Source organism: Cyphomyrmex costatus, unplaced genomic scaffold (genome assembly GCF_001594065.2).
Source record: "Cyphomyrmex costatus isolate MS0001 unplaced genomic scaffold, Ccosl1.0 scaffold392, whole genome shotgun sequence".
Lineage (NCBI taxonomy): Eukaryota > Metazoa > Arthropoda > Insecta > Hymenoptera > Formicidae > Cyphomyrmex > Cyphomyrmex costatus.
Genome location: NW_017278121.1, coordinates 330,618 through 348,542, shown reverse-complemented (window position 1 = coordinate 348,542; position 17,925 = coordinate 330,618). Strand labels below are relative to the sequence as shown.

At 32.9% G+C, this 17,925-nt stretch overlaps 1 protein-coding gene across 2 annotated transcripts in view; it reads right to left on the bottom strand.

Moving 5' to 3' along the window:
• The window catches only part of LOC108776870 (uncharacterized), a 37,175-nt gene that overhangs the window by 3,309 nt on the left and 15,941 nt on the right, over positions 1-17,925 (bottom strand). Inside the window, exon 1 of one of the 2 annotated variants that reach the window (XM_018543602.1) lies at positions 7,013-7,072. The exons of the other annotated variant lie outside the window; for it this stretch is intronic. The gene's annotated coding sequence lies outside the window, so the exon portion shown is untranslated. Of the gene's footprint in view, positions 1-7,012; positions 7,073-17,925 lie in introns of those variants that run through there. 2 annotated transcript variants of the gene reach the window in all.

Here is a 17,925-nt window from a genome sequence, read left to right as displayed (position 1 = left end):
AGGGAGGGAGGGAAGGAAAAATTATATAGATCTTCCTGTCTTGTAGGATTTTGACAAATTCGGTCGTGACCAGATTTATATGTTTGTGTTTCTCTATTACTATGAAATTAAGTGAAATCGATTGAGTAAATCGGAAGATATATTGCGGAAAGAATCGCAGTGAAATTTCGCAACATCATTGTGATAGTGCGTCTACGAAGCGGACGAAGAAATATCGCCTCTCGAAATAATAAAGTTCACGCGAGATCGAGAGTTTCGCTCGGCTCATTCCCCCCGTGGCAGTCGATCCTCGCGATTGATATCGGGGATCGCGGGGATCGCGCGCCCACGTTTTCCTTTTTCACCGTACCTTCCACCACGAGGAGTCTTTCGGTTTTATTTATAACAACTCGAGTGTAGTGCCGGCCCACGGGAATTCGATCGAGATGATCGTATCCTGGCGCTGCCACTACATCTTAAGTCCCATGAATCTTTGATGTTATCAAGGGTTTGTTCCGGCAACTTTACATCCTTCCGTACTTAAAATATATATAGATAGAAAATATAAAAAATATAGAAAGTGTAAAGAAAAAATTCTAGATCTTGACAACATAAGATCCAATAATATAAAATTTTTATTATTTTTTTGGATTGTCGAACTCTAGAACCTCTTTTCTATACTTTTTTTATATTTTTCTTTCTTCATATTTTTTTTATATACATGTATATATATATATATTTCAATATGTGTAGTGAATTAAAATCAATATAAAAACCTTTTTCATTTCTTCATATTCTATATATTTATATTCAAACATAATTGATCAATTAAAAATAAAAATTAGCCATCGAAAGATCAACGAAATCAGGCTATGATGCGACTTTTCTTATCTCGCGATGAAATCTCCAAAACGAAAGCGGATCAAAAAGTACGAGGTGAGCCCATAACGTGGGCGTACAAAGTCTGATTGCCATATGGACTGTACTCTAATCGATGCGCTGATTTAAAGTCGCGACTGTTTGCGCAAACACCGACGCAACTTGCATACTTGAAATATTATTTCACAATACACGCATATACGAGACGGTTGCTGCCTGGCGGTGGCGATTTATCTCCGGCTGTCCAGTCGATCGACCATTCTCCAGTTTTCCATCGCAAAGTATGGACCAACGCGACGGCGCGTGCTGCGTTTTCCGGTTAGACGGGGAACTCGTTTACCAGGGGAAAAAAAAAGTCATCCGGATATCTACGTATGGCGACAGGGATCGTGTATTGTGAGTCACTCAGCCGCGACCTGCGACCCACGGGCCGTAAACGAGGCCCTGTTTTCAAACTATCGAAAACTCTCCAACTTTATAGAACAACCGAAATGAAATATCGAACGGCGGACATTATTGTTCCTTATACAATCTATGAAAGTCTGATAAAACAACGTGCTATGTAGACTTAATACAAGATAATGTAGACTTAATATATATATCTGTAAATATGTTATCAGAATCTCGAACTATCAGCAAGGCCATTGAAAATATTAGAAACTTATACTTTTTTATTTATCTAAAATTATTTTATCTCTCTGCATTGTTATCTATTAATTACCGGCGTTATACATAAATTTAAAGAGTTCTTAAAACAAAGGATGATTTACTGAAAATATCATAAATCAATTTTTAAGATAAAACTTTATGATAGTTAATATAATGTCTAATATTTTTTATCGAGGCTATAATTTTTTTATTAAGTGTTATCAAAATGTTGAACTTTTGGCCGTCAATTTAATACAGCCACTACTAAATCAGATCAAAAATTTTGATTGCAGATAAATTTGATTCACTATCATTAGTTATGATTCATCCATGATGTGATATAAATGGTGCTGACTCTCCCTCCATATGATGTATGTGTCAGAGCACCATAAGTAAGATCAATGTCATTGCCATAATTTTTCATGTTGCATGAGTCTGCATTTAGTCATTCGCGGACCTTGCTCTGCATCTTGGAAAATTATATACGTGGACGTGTCATGCACTTGTCACAGCATTTTCCTGAATATTTATGCGATGTTCGCTTAATTACGCTCATCAATTACTTCGTTCGAGAACGTACGTACAAAGTGCTTCTTATTATCACGTTAACGGTGGAAAAATATAGAATAAAAATTTTTCTTTAGTTACAAATCTTAAATTTGTTGAATCATTAAAATATAATAATTATGTAAAACGCTTAAGTGTTAATGGCAATGCTATAAAAAATATTCTAACCAATTTTTTAGCGTTCTGTATTTTTTGATGGTCCAAACAAAATTATTTTCGAATTTACATCTTACAGCTAAATTTTTCAATATTTCAACAAAACCATTTTTTTCATATATATTATTTAAGTATTTATTTATTAAGTATTATATATTAAATTGAATAAATTTTATTATAATTTATATATCAAATGAAAATTGATGAAGTATTATTATACTCTTCTGCTTCTCAATCCATAAAAGGACGCTAAAGAGAACCAAATTGATTTGAACTGATTCTTGAAAGAATCACAAAATGATGCCGCAAGCAATGAGATGCGGGTGCGTGTGCCCTTCATAACGCGTATTCTCCGTCACTAATCGCCATATACGACCACAATCGAGATGGTTGGGCAACGAGGATACGAGGAGTACGGTCCTCTCTCTCTCTCTCTCTCTTTCGCTTCACCTGGGTAGCAGCCGCCGTCGCTGCTTGGCAACCAGAACCGACTCGCCGCCGCGACGAAACGATACGGCAAGATACCGGTCGCCACGCCGTGAACCAGAGACCTTTCACGTTCCCTTCGCGTTGGCTCTGTTATCTAATGATGTATATGCGAGCGTTACGTTTAGCCACTACGGCGGTACCCAACGCCTAGTAAACACGATTCAAGGATTCGAGCGCAACTCCTGTAACTTTGTAGTTGTATGCAGAAACACTACGTGCTGTCCTAATCTATGACTTTCATAAAATAGCCTTTCATAGATAAAACCAACCGAGGAACAGCGGCAACAAAAATTAACTGTAAGTAGTTTTGAGCTACAAATGACAGAAAGAACAGTTTTGCTAAAAGTTTAACACACTTTTATTAAATAAAAAACGCCACATTCGATCAAGGCGGTTTTTCGTGCCTAATAATATTTCTTGTGAATTTATACAATTTTAAGCTAATTGTACGCTGATATTTGTCTTAAAATACAGTTCTGAATCGAAGTTGGAGTAGCAATATCACAATAAAATTACATTAAGCAAGCAATTTAATATTATTACTGCAAACAAGAATCTAAGAAAGCTGTTAATGAGTTGACGCTCATAACATTAATTGCTAATTGCATTAACAACTTTCTAAAATGCTCATTTGCAGCAATAATGTATTAAATGGCTTGTCAGCTTTGTGCTTCTCGACTGATGAAATAGTTATATTCATTTTAATAATCGACGTATACTCTATTCAGTTTTTACTACATTTCAAGTTGTTAAAATTTGACGTGGTCTCTGATCATAATTATTAATTTATTGCTGTCTCATTTTCACTCATTATGTAGAATTATAATATTTTTGATTTCGTGTAAAAACTTATGAAGACCAAAGATCGGAAACGTTATTCTTTATGTTAGTAAAGTAAATTAACTAATAAAAAATTTATCACAACTATAAGTATGGCTCCTGTCGGGTCGCTTTCTTTTTAAATCTGCTTTGCCAACTTTTTCGTTTTTCTTCAGTAAAAATATCAAAGGCATATATTATATATTATAAAAGAGAATATATGTATGAAAGAGACAGAGAGAGAAAGATTATTCTGGGAGACGATGCGTCGGGAGAGATTTCGGTACAACAACCTCCCGCACGCCCACGGGGCTAAGCATGGTGCCCATAACGCAGCGACGGCTACGATGTACCGTAAGGTGCCTTCACGCATGGTAGACCGAAGAGAGCCGAACAGCCGGCAGGACGGACGTGGTGAACGGGCGCGCACGCCGCGTATCGATTCGAGTTCTCTACGAGCGAATCGAACGCGACGCGTCGCGACGCGCCGCGTGCATCAATATTTCCCGCATCGCGCATCCTGCGAGCGTATTGACCTGAAAACGCGTTTGTGAAGACCTGAATTCTCAATTCTGTAGAAACAAGCTACAATTTAGATCTTGCGTCGTGTTGTGAAAGACAAGTAATTTACTCTTTGTAAGCATACTGAGACTTTTTGTACAGTCCATTCTTTTTACTGTTTTAGATTTCCAAAAAATTTAGAAATATTTAAGATTATTTTTTTCTGCTCTCTCTCTCTCTCTCACACACACACACACACACACACACACACACACACACACACACTGCCAAATAGTTATTTATATGTTAAAACCTTTATATAGTAAATATTGAAATTTATGCCAAGAAATTTGAGAGTAAAATTTTGCTTGGACAAAAAAGGTCAGGGTGTCTACAAAGAATTAAAAATGTATTACATGTATTCTTTTATAAAATAAAAAGTTATGAAAAAATTGCAGAGTTTTTTTACATTGCATTTGAAAGTAACATAAAGGTTAGTGATTTAGATAACAAATTATTTCAATAAGAATTGGACATGGTTTCAAAAAAAATGAAATAAACGAAAACATTTTTATTTAAACTATAAAATTGTATTGTTAAATGTTTTTACTTTATTGTGAATTGTTCCATATGTATATAACATTCATTTTTATACAAAAATATAAGTTTCCAATTCTAATAACTTTTTGCAGGAACTCTATTCACCTAACTTTAATTCAAGCTATTTTTAATTCTCATTTAATTTGAATTTAATATTATTTAATAAGAGAGAGAGAGAGAAAGGTAAAAAAGAGAAAGAGAATTCCCTTTCAAACATTTTTAGAAATTCCTAAATAATAATAGAAAGTCTACATTTTTATTTTACATCCATATTTTAATATTGCAATATTTCTCTCCAATATTTACTTTCATCTCCATATAACTCTATCAATTATTGAATAATTCTAAAAATAAAACAGTTCAAATTTATAATGCCACTTTACCAATATTTCGCCTTGCTTTAATCAGCAAAGCTCCAAATAATAATTTTTCAGATCTATCTTCGATAGATTCGCACGACTAAAAGTATTCAAGCGAGGTCGAGCAATATTTCCGTTATCGCGTGCACACGAGAGCCCGAGGTTAAGCCTTTCACGGGGGAATAATATCTCAGGAACGGTTTTTATAAACGTAACTCGATTCAGCCCATCGAGGTTAACACTCTTCATTGTCTTTTTACACACAGTCGTGTGTGTTTTACGTTAGATCAACAATTTCAACGATATTAGGTTCCATTATCGAGAAAGATACATTATAATAACAATATCAGTTCCAATTATTGAAGATGGTTCATTATATGTACTTCATTGAGTGCAAGAGAATCCTTCAATTTGCCTGTCAAGTGCCAACTCGAACAATATCGCTATAAAGCATTTATGCACCATCAGCTTCACTTAGGAACATCAATTGCGGCATTTACCGTCAAGACTCCGATCGATTTTCAAAAAGACATCGATGCTTCGCGATCTGCTTTTTGCATGGTCAATTAAATCGCCTGACGACAACAGTGGATGACTACTTGCCGGCGCGACCGGTCCTACCACTCCGTCCGCTACTACTGGCAACTACGAATTTTCGTGTCGCACTGCCGCGATCGACAGCATCGTTATGAATTCATAACGACGTACGGCCGTCCGACGCGAGAAATTAATGACCGGAGAATGCAGGATAACTGTTATTCCTATCTTCTTCGCCATCGGCGGCGATCTCCTCGATCTATAATTTGCGGAAACCTCGGTCACCAGAATAATCTCTGATTTCATCCTCTTTTTCAACTTTTATAATCGTCTGATAAAAATTACAAAAATTCAATGCTATTGTATTCCTCTAAATTTTTGAAAAGAAACATTGAATATTTTGTCTCCTTAATTTTGAGATCTATTTAATTGTAGTATATATTAAAATTAGAATTTCACAAAATTATTCTAATCCTTTAATTTGTGAACGTTATTTTGTAAATGTTATTTAAATTGTTATAATATATATAAAATAAGTTTCTATAAGTAATTATAATATAAACACATGTAGATAAAATGTGCCAAAATAAAAGATTATTAATAATCTAAGACCTAATCTTGAATGAAAAATATTATGATGATATATGTTTAACTACTGACCGTTGTAATGTTATCGTAGAGCTATTATTACATGTTGTAGTAATTAATAATGACGGGGCTACGTATATAGGTAATATAAGGCGTCCTACATGAAAGATGTATGAAGCACCAAGTAGTACACGTTCGTGCAATCGATCGTTTTGTATAACATCGAATAAATCATACATGCACGTTTTCAGTTTAAAAAATGTAAAATAATTTGTCATAAAGAAGAAACAAGCGTAATGCCTTTTGGACATATTATGACGTTAGAATATACTAAATTCGTGATGAAATATTTTGCAGAATAATAGAAATTTTGGAATCAATTTCTTCTTAACAAAAATTTAGTTGCATATATAATTTTGTTCATTTCATAATTTTTTGTTTTGTGTATTTTGAAAGTCAAATCAAATATTAAAATTCTATTTTTACATGGAAAGTTAAAAGTTAGTTAGATATGTGTGTGTGTGTATCTGAAAATAATTTGGTTAAATTATTAAAATAATTATGTAAGATGGTTCCTAAAATATTATAACGTTTTGCAGCATTGCACGTCACACTTGTTCTATATAATGTGTTGAGTTCTATATAATTCGTTTTGATAATCCAATAAAATTATTTTAGATCTATATAGTTAGCTAAATTTTTTAACACTTTAGCAAAACTGTTTTTTTCATGTATTTTTAAAATCTATTTTTCTGATTTAATGCTTTTTATTTCTATTCCTCTCTTAATCATCTAATTTACAATTTGACAAATGTTTTTTGAAATTTTTATTAAGAAGAAATTAATTTGATATGTTCACAAGAATTTCAATATCGGTTTCAACATCGCACCTTTCAATTAAACCAGCTAATCCAGTCGGGAAATGTTTTGATCCAAAAGTATCACAAGCACATCACATATCGCACCATTCCGCACATTTTCCCGCAAAAATGTTGCATCGTCGGTAACGTTCAAGGCTCGATCAATAACCGCAGATCGTAACCCAACGCGAAACACTTCCTGCGAAAATCGTGGCGAGACTGACGCATCGCTGTGCTAAGCTGAGTTGCGTCGATCTGCGACTTTCACTTCGATCATCGAGAGGCCCCTTCCCGACCATTTATCCGCGATGCACCCACGCTCTCGTGTCTCGATCGCGACTTGCTCGTGCAACGAGCACAAACGCGACACTATAGGTGACTCTACACGGTCAATAATACTGTCAATTAACAAATATTGACAATATTACTGATCGTGTGTGGTTAATATTGATGGATTGACGTAGAATACAGGCAGTGTCTGAATTTTGCTTTTCAAGCATCAGTATCGTTTGTATTAGAATTCATGTTACAGTATGTCACTGTGTAATATATGTAAAATTTAAGTGAAATGTATTATCAATAATACTGATTGCGTAAGGTTGTGAAAATATTAAAAATATTGATGCGTACTGTCAGTATTACTGATGCAGCATTACTGATAAGTGTTATTGACCATGTAGGGTAATCTTATGAGATTACCGTAGAATATACTCTGATTTTCCATAGTTATATGCGATAAACAGTGGAGAAGTGTGATATAAAAACAACAATATTTACTAATATAATAATATAATATTAATTATGATATAAAGTAATCAACAAGAAACTAACAAGAAGAAGGAAACCAATAACGGTCAAAGCCAATAACGGTCGAAGCTGGATCACAAATGCTTGTTAAAATTATGTGTGAATTTTATATACCGCGTATATAGTTCCCCTATCGCGTATCGAAATTTTTTAATTTAATAATAATCTTGTTGTAATCAACAAATTAAATAAAAAAATTAAATATCTGCAAATGGTTGTAAAATTTTGAAGAGCCTGCAGAATGTCTTTAATTCAATTTATCTATTTTTTATCTATAAAATACACAAATTTTATATAATAGAAAATTATAATATTTGCATAAAAAGAACAAGTTTATTGCAGTATTAAAAAATTTAGTTACATATATAAATATGAAAAAAATAATGTAAGGCGCTCAAATTAGCTGCTAAAATGTTAAAAAATTTTGAAGCGTTGTCATCGACATTTAAACGTTCTACATATTATTTTGGTCCATCAGATTATCTTCAGATTTGTATCTAATTAAATTTTTAAATATCTCACAGAAAATATTTTTTAAGTATTTTTTTTAAAGCAATTTATATTACTTGACTTTATACACAAATTTATTTATTATTAATCGAAACGTGATTGCGCTTATATTAAATATAATAAAGCAATTTAAATTTGTGCAAACAATGTTAATCTCGACATTCGCGAATATCATGTCACTACTTCGTTAATGATGGCGAAAAGTGCTAAAAACAAGGAAAATCTTGACCCAGTGAGTCAGGACGTTGTAAAAGATGGTATCGCTGGAGCTGCTTCTCGTAACTCACATTGTACGCATGCAAATCTTCCTTTCTATGTTAATCAGGTTAACAGGCTTTCATCTTGACGCGTTCGATATGCCACGATTAGCCGTGGGGGCAAAACATACTTACAAGAGAGATATTAAGGTAGTAAAACACACGCCGGACGTGCAAATCGCACGCAATCAACATTGATCTTATCCGACAGTTTCAGTTTCCACGACCAGGGTACATCGGGCCTGCGGTAACGCGAACTGAAGTTAAATGGGGCTCCTCGTGTGAGAAAGGTCACGCATCACTGGGTTACCGAGACGAAAAGAAACACGAAGTGCTCGATTGTTGCCGGTTGCGGCTTCATTTCTCACGCAGAGTTATCCACAAAAATTTGTGAATCAGACTGAAAAACGAAAAGGCAAAGGAAATGCGTGCGCTGCAAAACAGCACAGGATAAAGACAATTCTGCTGAAGTATCTAAAAATTTAGCTCTATAATAGACATAAATATGAAAATGATTTTGTTAGACTATCACAATAATTAACACAAAAATCGCATGATCAGAAACGCTGCAATATTTTTACAAAAGTTTTAACATTCGACATACGAAGGAAACCTCTTAAAAATGTATAAACCAGAAAACATTGATTATATCAATTAGAATTCTGAGTGTCACAATTAAAATTTTTGATTTAATCAAGAAATTCTGATTCGTCCATTTTAAACCTGCAGAATTCCAATTAATCCAACCAGACATTTTTTCCAGTGTCGCAACCAGTTTGAGCATTCTACGTAATTATTTTGATGGTCCAACAAAGTTATTTTCAGATATGCATTATTACTAAATTTTTTAACGGTTCGACAAAATTGTCCTTTCTATGCAGCATTACAGACTCACAGATGGTTTTTTCGACCAATTTCTCTCTAATAATTAAAAACAAATTAATCTTGAAATCAAACTTTTTTTAGAAGTTAGATCTGCAGTGTTTCACTAAACCCTCGGTGGTAAATAAATCATTCGATTAAACCTGAAACGTGGAACGAAATGAATCGGCGTGCGAAAAAAGAAGACTTGGTTTTATCTGGCTCTATTACTGCGCGAAAGAAAAAGTCAGACACGTTTCACGTTGTCTCGGTCGCGTGGATCGCGTGCTTGGATCTTTATCGGCGTTTCCACGATCTCTCGCTTGTGCACATGCTTCTCGCTGGTTTTTCGATACAACCAGACGATCGCTCGAAGTTGGATTTCCAGGTGGATTCGCTTCCGCGGTGAATGCGCGCGTTTTAGAACAAATGAAAGCATCGAACCGATTTCTTACGTAAATCGGTTCTTTCTTTCTGTAGTCTTCTGTCATTCCCAGCACGCATATTCCTCCATAAGATGATACACTTAGTCGGTTGCTCGAGATTTTTGTACGCTCGATTTCGAAGCTAATGATCCGTTCGGTAGAAGGTAAGTTTCGCAAGAAGATGTAATTTGCGGTGGGGAAAAAAATATCGGAACTGATAATCTTGTTCCTGAGATATATAGGACGTGATTGCCAAACGTTAAAAATTATCCTTTCTCTAATTTAAAATCGATTTTGCCAAAAATTCGGGGTGAAACTTAATTCTAATTTTTACAATTTTATAATTTTCAATATTAATCGATTTTAGTAGGTAAATAAATAAATTTCCATAAAATTATGAATTATAATCTTGTATATATGATCAAAAATAATTGTAACAGTTAATAATTTAAAATTCATAAACGATAATTACACAGTTAGTTGACGTTAGTAACATTTTCTCATTGCATTTTCGCTTCGCAAGTTCATTAGGATTCTCAGTGCGTTTTATTGTGTCGCAGTTTCTTTCTCACCGTTAAATTCTAATATTGCTAGCAAAACAGACTGTCGCGTTAATTACGCGGTGAAAAGTTAGAACCGACATGCTTATTATTTTCAAACTAATAGTAGAGGCAGTGTCTCTCTTTATGTGTTAATCTCTTTCTACTTATTAATAGTGTGTAACACCTTAAAATTTTACAGTTTCAAAATTTAGCACCTTAAAATTTACAGTTCGAAATTTAATATCTTAAAACGATAAGAAAACCTCTAACGTAATTTAAATTAATTACCTATTTTGTATAATAAAAATGTTAATAAATTCAATATTAATATTAAATATTAAGAATTTAGAAGAATTTACTTTACTAGAAATTGATAGAATAATTATAAAAAGAGATAGAGAGAAAAATATTAAGGATGTATATAACTCAAAACAATACCAAAAATATAAAAATTATGTAAAAAGAATATAAAAATTTCATATAAATTGTTCTATTATTACGTCTGAATATCTATGTAAAATCTATAACATAATTTTCTATTGATTTCAAAGTTATTTAATTATATTAAAATTATTTAATCATTTTGTTCGTCTTAATTCTTATACACAATCTTTTTGTAATATTTATTTGCAACTTTGATGAGTAACATAACAAATTAAATCAAATTTTATACATGTACTGATCAAACAATAATAATAATATAAGTATTAGTTTAAAAGTTTATTTGAATCTACTTCCTTATTTAAAAGTTATTGATCTAAAACTGCAGAAAAATATAGTCATTTTGCTGCATAAAACAATTACAAAACAAATTAATTGTTGATTTGTTCTTAAGATTGCTTTGCAGAAATAATACCATTAAAAGTTTTTGAACAATATTGGCTGACATTAATATTGTAGTTTATTTTAGTTGTTAGATCGTTGGACTGATTTTAACAGATGTATAATCAAAATTTTCTTAATTCTACAGTTGAAACATCTATTATTTATTAAAACAATATCTAAAACGGTTCTGAGCAACCATTTGCTCGTTCTGATACCAATTAATTGTGGGAGTAGCGTCGCTATTCCTGCATGCCGCGTATTTATTACGATGCCGTTATTAAGTGTTATCAGTTACTCGACTCGCCGTTGCCGACACGTAACCGAACCGTGGCTGATTACGGCATTTGTAGCAGCTGTTTGCTTCTATCAGTGTGTTGTAGTCGGTTCCCTGACTTTTCTACGTTGTACAGTTACTTCGGGTGAAAGGTGAGAGCCCTTCCCGCGTCTCATGGCGAAAAGAAGAACCCGATGGACGAAGGAAGAAGATTTTAAAAAGCAACTTCGCTCCACAAATGAGTTAATAAAACTGTAATTAAAAGGAAACTGATCGTTCTGAAGCATCCTATTTTATATACCCTTATCCTGGCAAACAACTGAGCACAATCGACTAACGTATAATAAAATAATTTAATGCCGCATTTCCGAGTCTTCAAGTATAGTCCCTAATCAGCAATATACACTTAATTTGTGTTTGCGAAGCTAAGTCATAATAATTAAACTAATTATTGAGGCTAATTATACTGCTCGACCAATTATATTGCTCGAAATTTTCCACCACTGGAAAAAAACAACATTTTTATAGTTTTTTAAATGCTGAATACAAATGCGCGCTTTCCATATTATTCTATCACGTCATAATTTTAGAAAAATACAATTCAGTTTGTGAAAAACTGAGTTATTTTGTCATATTATATATAATTTATAACCTAACTACGAAGTATGACGTATTAGGGAAGTCTTATTGCAATCAACATTAAGTATGTTGTTGGAACTTTCAGCTCTCAAAAGAATTTTTTAGTATCGACCGCTCTCTCCCTTTCTCCTCCTCTTCTATAAATTATTAAGATATTCATAATAAGATATTCATGGTCACTCAGAAAAACGACAGCACACATCAATCGCCGCTACTTATCCACGTCAATTAAGATCAGAAGAAGAAAAGAGTATCAGAAAAGGCCTGTGTGTGAACTCGTTCTCTTAAGGTTACGACCTAACCCGACGATCGCAGCGAAGGTTCTCTGGCTGGTCCGAGGAGGAAACCGGTACAAGAGTCAATGAAAACTGGCTCTTTGCCCGGAGAATATGATGTCACTTTCGTCGAGTGTGCTTGTACTATCTCCGAGTTAGCATAGAAAAAGAGAGAAACAACGGGTAATAATACGTACACGCGAGATGAATAATAAATGCGAGAATTATGACGTTACAAGGCGATCGACTTGCTCCGATTTTTCTCGCGTTTTCCTTGACACTTTTTCACGCAATTAATTGAATTAACATCATACGAGATTTTCTAAACTGTATAAAAATAATTTTTTACATGGAGATACTAAAAATTTCTTTTCCTAGATTTTTTTTTAATTGCTAAAAATAAAAATTAAAGATAAATAATGCATGTTGAACTTTCGTAATTATGTATAAATAAACATGTATAATATATTATACGTTATACACTGAAAAAAAATTATTAAATTTCTTTAAACAGTATTGAATAAATATTTACTTACAGTAAATAAATATTTATACAAATAAATAATAATTAAACAAAATTAATAGTTTTTGAATGAAATATATGTTTATGTTTATTAAATATTTACTTAAAATTATTTTTAAAGCAAATACTTATTAAAGTTTGTTACTTTTTCAGTGCATGAGAGACGATCTCTTATGTAATACAATATTAAAAAAAAAAAAGGATAATTCGTTTTTATCCGGAAAATTAATCGTCCGGAAGAGAATTAAATACCACGTATCGTATTTCTTCATGGCGCTACATGGTTACACCAATGTACTTGCATGAATGTGTTATTATACTGTACTGTTTGCATAAACTAAGCGAAATTAAATTAACCCGTAGTGGTCACACTGGGTCTGTCTGACCCGAGGCAATTTTTGAGTTGATGTAGTCAATAGATCAAGTAGAACGCAAATGGCGACTGTTTTTTTGCGTCGGATCAACTGGACCCAGTGTGACCAATACGTTATTTTTAAGAGGTGTGACCACTACGGGTTAATGTCAAATTAAATTTCCGTTTCACACATTTCATTAATTAATATCATGTGAGTAAAACTCAAACTTCGAACCTTCTATGATCTTTTACATACATTGTGTAAAAAAACTAAAACAATCTTTATAAGTAATAAAATTAAAAAATTTATATAATATGATTACATAAATTTTCTGTAATTTTTATATAATCCATTATATAAGAATTTAAATCTGTTATAATCTGTTATAATCTTAAAATAATTACAAAGTATAACAATAAGTAAGAGTATCTGCAAGTAAAGTCGATAGTAACATTTTCGTCTCGTTGCGCACAATTATCCTCTGTAAATGCTAAGAATATCATGTACAACAATCGGCAGCAAAAGGTTAACGGTCATTATCGAAGTTAGTAGAGTGTCACATGTGTTACAGAAGGAAATTCGGGGATCGTCCGGCGGATTCCGGTCTTCTGGTTGTCCAGCGAACAAAGGGAATAAGTTTACCGAACGCGGCTGAGAGACAATGCGCCTCCTCGTCCGTCGGTTTTGCTCTCCGGAGGCGGTCTGCTGTGTGTGCACGCTACACCAAGCAGAAACTTCGATCTACGTTACATAAGAGAAAAGTGTAAGCGGCCCTATACCGCGCGTTATGCCGCTGCAAGTTCTTCTCGCCTCGCGAAGCTGAATCACCCGCGCGTCAAGCCAGACGGATTTAATTATAGACGTGATCAAGTATTTTCCCCAAAAAAGCCACGAGCATATTTTTCAAACACGCGATATTATAAATTTTACATTAGCTTACGAAAGAGCAGGTAAAATTATTTGTGTACTTTACGGCGAATGGTCGCGTTCCGCGCGAAAAAAATGAAGCTATACATTCACGCCATTGGCGAATCCACGAGGAAGCGTCATGAGATCTCCTTTTTTTAAAACATTTACAGCAAGATGTTATATATATTAAATATTTGAGAGATATTCCAAAAGTATTTTTTAATATATATTTAATAAATTCTTAAATATAAAAAAATAGATTTTATTATATTATTCTTGTTTTGTCATACATAATTTAAAATAAACCATTTTATGAGTTATACATTTAAATAATACCTAAGAAATAATTTAATATTTCTATATTTTAATTAAAAAAAAATTTTGCTTGCAGTTTCCCTTCACAAATTTCTCAATCTGGCAATAATTCGCGTGATTAAGTATTAATTATGCACCTAATTTTCGTTTTTATAAGGAAGACATTAATAATTTCTGGCCAATATATTGTTATTCCTTTGTCTTTCTCCTCGTTACAAACTTGATGGATGTTATAAGTACTCATCGAGTTCGCGAATTGCGAGTTGCCGAAACTTATTTTGCGACTCCGATATTTAAGCATCGCGATTCAGTTTATTCGGTAACCTCACGAGACCGCAATATAATGAGACCATTCTGTATACTCGACAAAACAAAAGGAAGAGATGTGCGGAGGCGATCGCTCTCACCCGTGCGGATTCAATCCTCGCATTTCCCTCTCATAAGAGTCAATATTCGTGATTCTTTTTCACAATTAAAAAAAAATATTAGCGACAATGGATCCTTTCCATTTGATGACACAAGTCGACACAAGTATCGTTCTATCTTTCTTGACGTTTAGAGATTGACAAAGATAGAACGACATTTGTGTTGACTTGTGTCATTAAATGGAAAGCACCCAATATGCGCTCGAATGCATCGTGATTTATCATAATATTGTAAAAAAGCTAATAACAAACGAAAATGTAAGCAATAAAACAACTAAAATTACTTTTTGTCGTTATCGTTTCTCGGGACGTTTCCGTGATACATTTTGCGTAACCTGGCTTGACGTTCATCAGATTTCGCGCTTATCAATCAATTGCAACCGCTGTGAATGGTAACAGATCCTATCGTTTGTAATTAAGCATGATTTTCTAATTTATTTACGTTTTTATGATCCTCTAAGATCTAGACCACGTGTTTAATAGCTTTCTCAAATCAAACTTGGTCGAATTAACAGCGTAATAACGAAAAAGGTAAAAATCGATTAAATGGCAGAAACGTCACTAAAACTGATTTTGATAATTTTTTTACACAATAAATGTTTTAATAAAAATATTAGTACTTACAATTTTATTAATAAAGACTCCCTCATTAATTACATAAACAAATGGTTTCCTTTGTGACTTGAATATGACCCATGTATAAGTGGTTTTCTGTATTATAATCATATGTATATATATATAATATGTAAAATATATAATTGTATGTAAATTTTTCAACATTATTTCACGTCCATTTTTTCTGTTCATTTAATCTTTATGTCTGTCATATTCGCAGGTGTAAACTTGGCCTCGCAGATGTTTTCGCTACACCTTTTTATCCAATGTGTAATCCTTTTCTCGAATTGCGTGACGATTGCGCCCGCGAGACAAGCGAAAGACCTGCTGCAATCTCCAAGAACGCGATCCTTCTACTACAACAACTTTCCATCCTTTCTTTTCTGAATCCTCGCGATTTAATAGGCCTCCATACGACCTCGATTTATGGTACAACAATGGTACGAAGCGTAATGAAAATGCATTTATAATTTCCCCCCCGCGGGAAAACCTTCGCGATAAACTAGATGACAAATGACGTTTCTCTAAGTGCGCTCGTCCGCCATTTCTCCGCCACGTATTAATTCAGCTGCGGGCTTCCGGTAAGAATATCGGCGTGAACGTGTCATAATAAATTATCTTCCGTCCCGCAGAATAGATATTATTTTAGAAAATAGATAATATTTTAGAAAATAAGTAATGCTCACCGGTACTCTGATAAATGTTTCGTACATCGTTCAAAGTTACATATCGATCTTCATTATCAGAGCGTGTCAATTTTTGGAAAAAGTGAAACTGAAAGTGCGTTCGTTTAGTGACCGCACGGAATCGACATCGAGAAATTTGTGAGCTTTTTGCAAAATAATAATATTCATTACAATTAATTTTCGAAATACGGCTTAAAAAATTTTAAGTAAAAGCAAAATTAATGTATTTACATAATAATAGAAAATTTTATTATTATTTTATTATTAATATATAAATTTTATTATTAATATGCATACTAACGTGTGTATAATTTCTAGTATATACTATATACATATATATATGCATGAGCTAGATATTAAAATGTTTGATGCCAGAAGATACGATATTTGAGAAACTTCATTTTGTGACTATATTACACATCCTTTGTGTTATTTCGGTCATAAATTCTCATTATAATTTCTCAGCAGTCCTCAGGCCGACTTTTGTGAGTCTGTTTCGTCCTTTCTAATTAAAAGTGTTGAAAGAACGTGACTTAGTAGTTCCATAATCCGGTGATCGCACGTGGCATCATGTGAATTAAGATTTCGTGAATTGCGCGGTACTTGACTCGTTAGATTATTAACTTCGATCCAAGGATAAAGTTGTCGAGGACGACTATCATCGAGGTCACGAGTCATCCCGTTCAATCTTTGATTCGCTACATCCTTTTTCCTTTTATATAACCAAGACGAGATCTTTTAATTCTTTTTTAAACTAATTGAATTGAATTATTAGTTGCACATAAATGAATTTGGAAAGTCAGAATTTTGTAGATCTCCAGAAAGCGAGCGTCTTTGAAAGTACGAGTATTAAGTTAAAGTATATATACACACCAAATATATTAGGAATCTTATTAACTATTATTTAAAGTTTTAGCTTAAAAATCGATTTATAGCATTTGCTATAATTAAAGCTATAGTAAATTATTCTTTGTTTCAAAAACTCTTTAAAGTTATGAATAATACCAGTAATTAATAATAGATATAACAAATTTTAGATAAATAAAGAAATATAAGTGTTTAGTATTTTTGGCTAAGCTAGGTTGTATATTTTTAATTAAATGTAATTTTTTTTAAACATTTTCCAGTGCCCTTTCTAATTAATTTCGTAAAGAAAAGTTTGTAAAAGAAGAAATTCAAATAACATTATTTCACTCTCTCAACAAAGATTAATGTAATAAGAATAAATGAATATAACAAAATAAATAACTAATAATAATATAAATTTATAACATAAAGAAAAAGTTATACTAATATAAAAAAATAAACATCAGTAAATGCGCAATTTTCTTATCCCTATTACAATTTCTTCTGCTTTCAAAATTCATATGTTCTTCTGCTACTCATAAAACTACAAGAACATAACTGCATTTCACATATTTCAGTGGAAATGCATTTGATTCTCTTCAAAAGGATGTAGGAAGCTAATACCGACATTTCACGCGCGAATCAATAAAAAGTTCTACGCTCTTCCTCGTCGAGGAAGTTCTGCTTCGAGTAACATCTGCATTTCGCGAATATCTTTATGCCAGTCAGCAACCATGATCGCTATTATGCGAATCGGCGAATTCGGACGCTTTTATAAATTTTATTACAATCCGCAGACGTTTTTGTTATATACGTGGCTGAGTAACAACGAGACGCGTATAACTTTTAATAA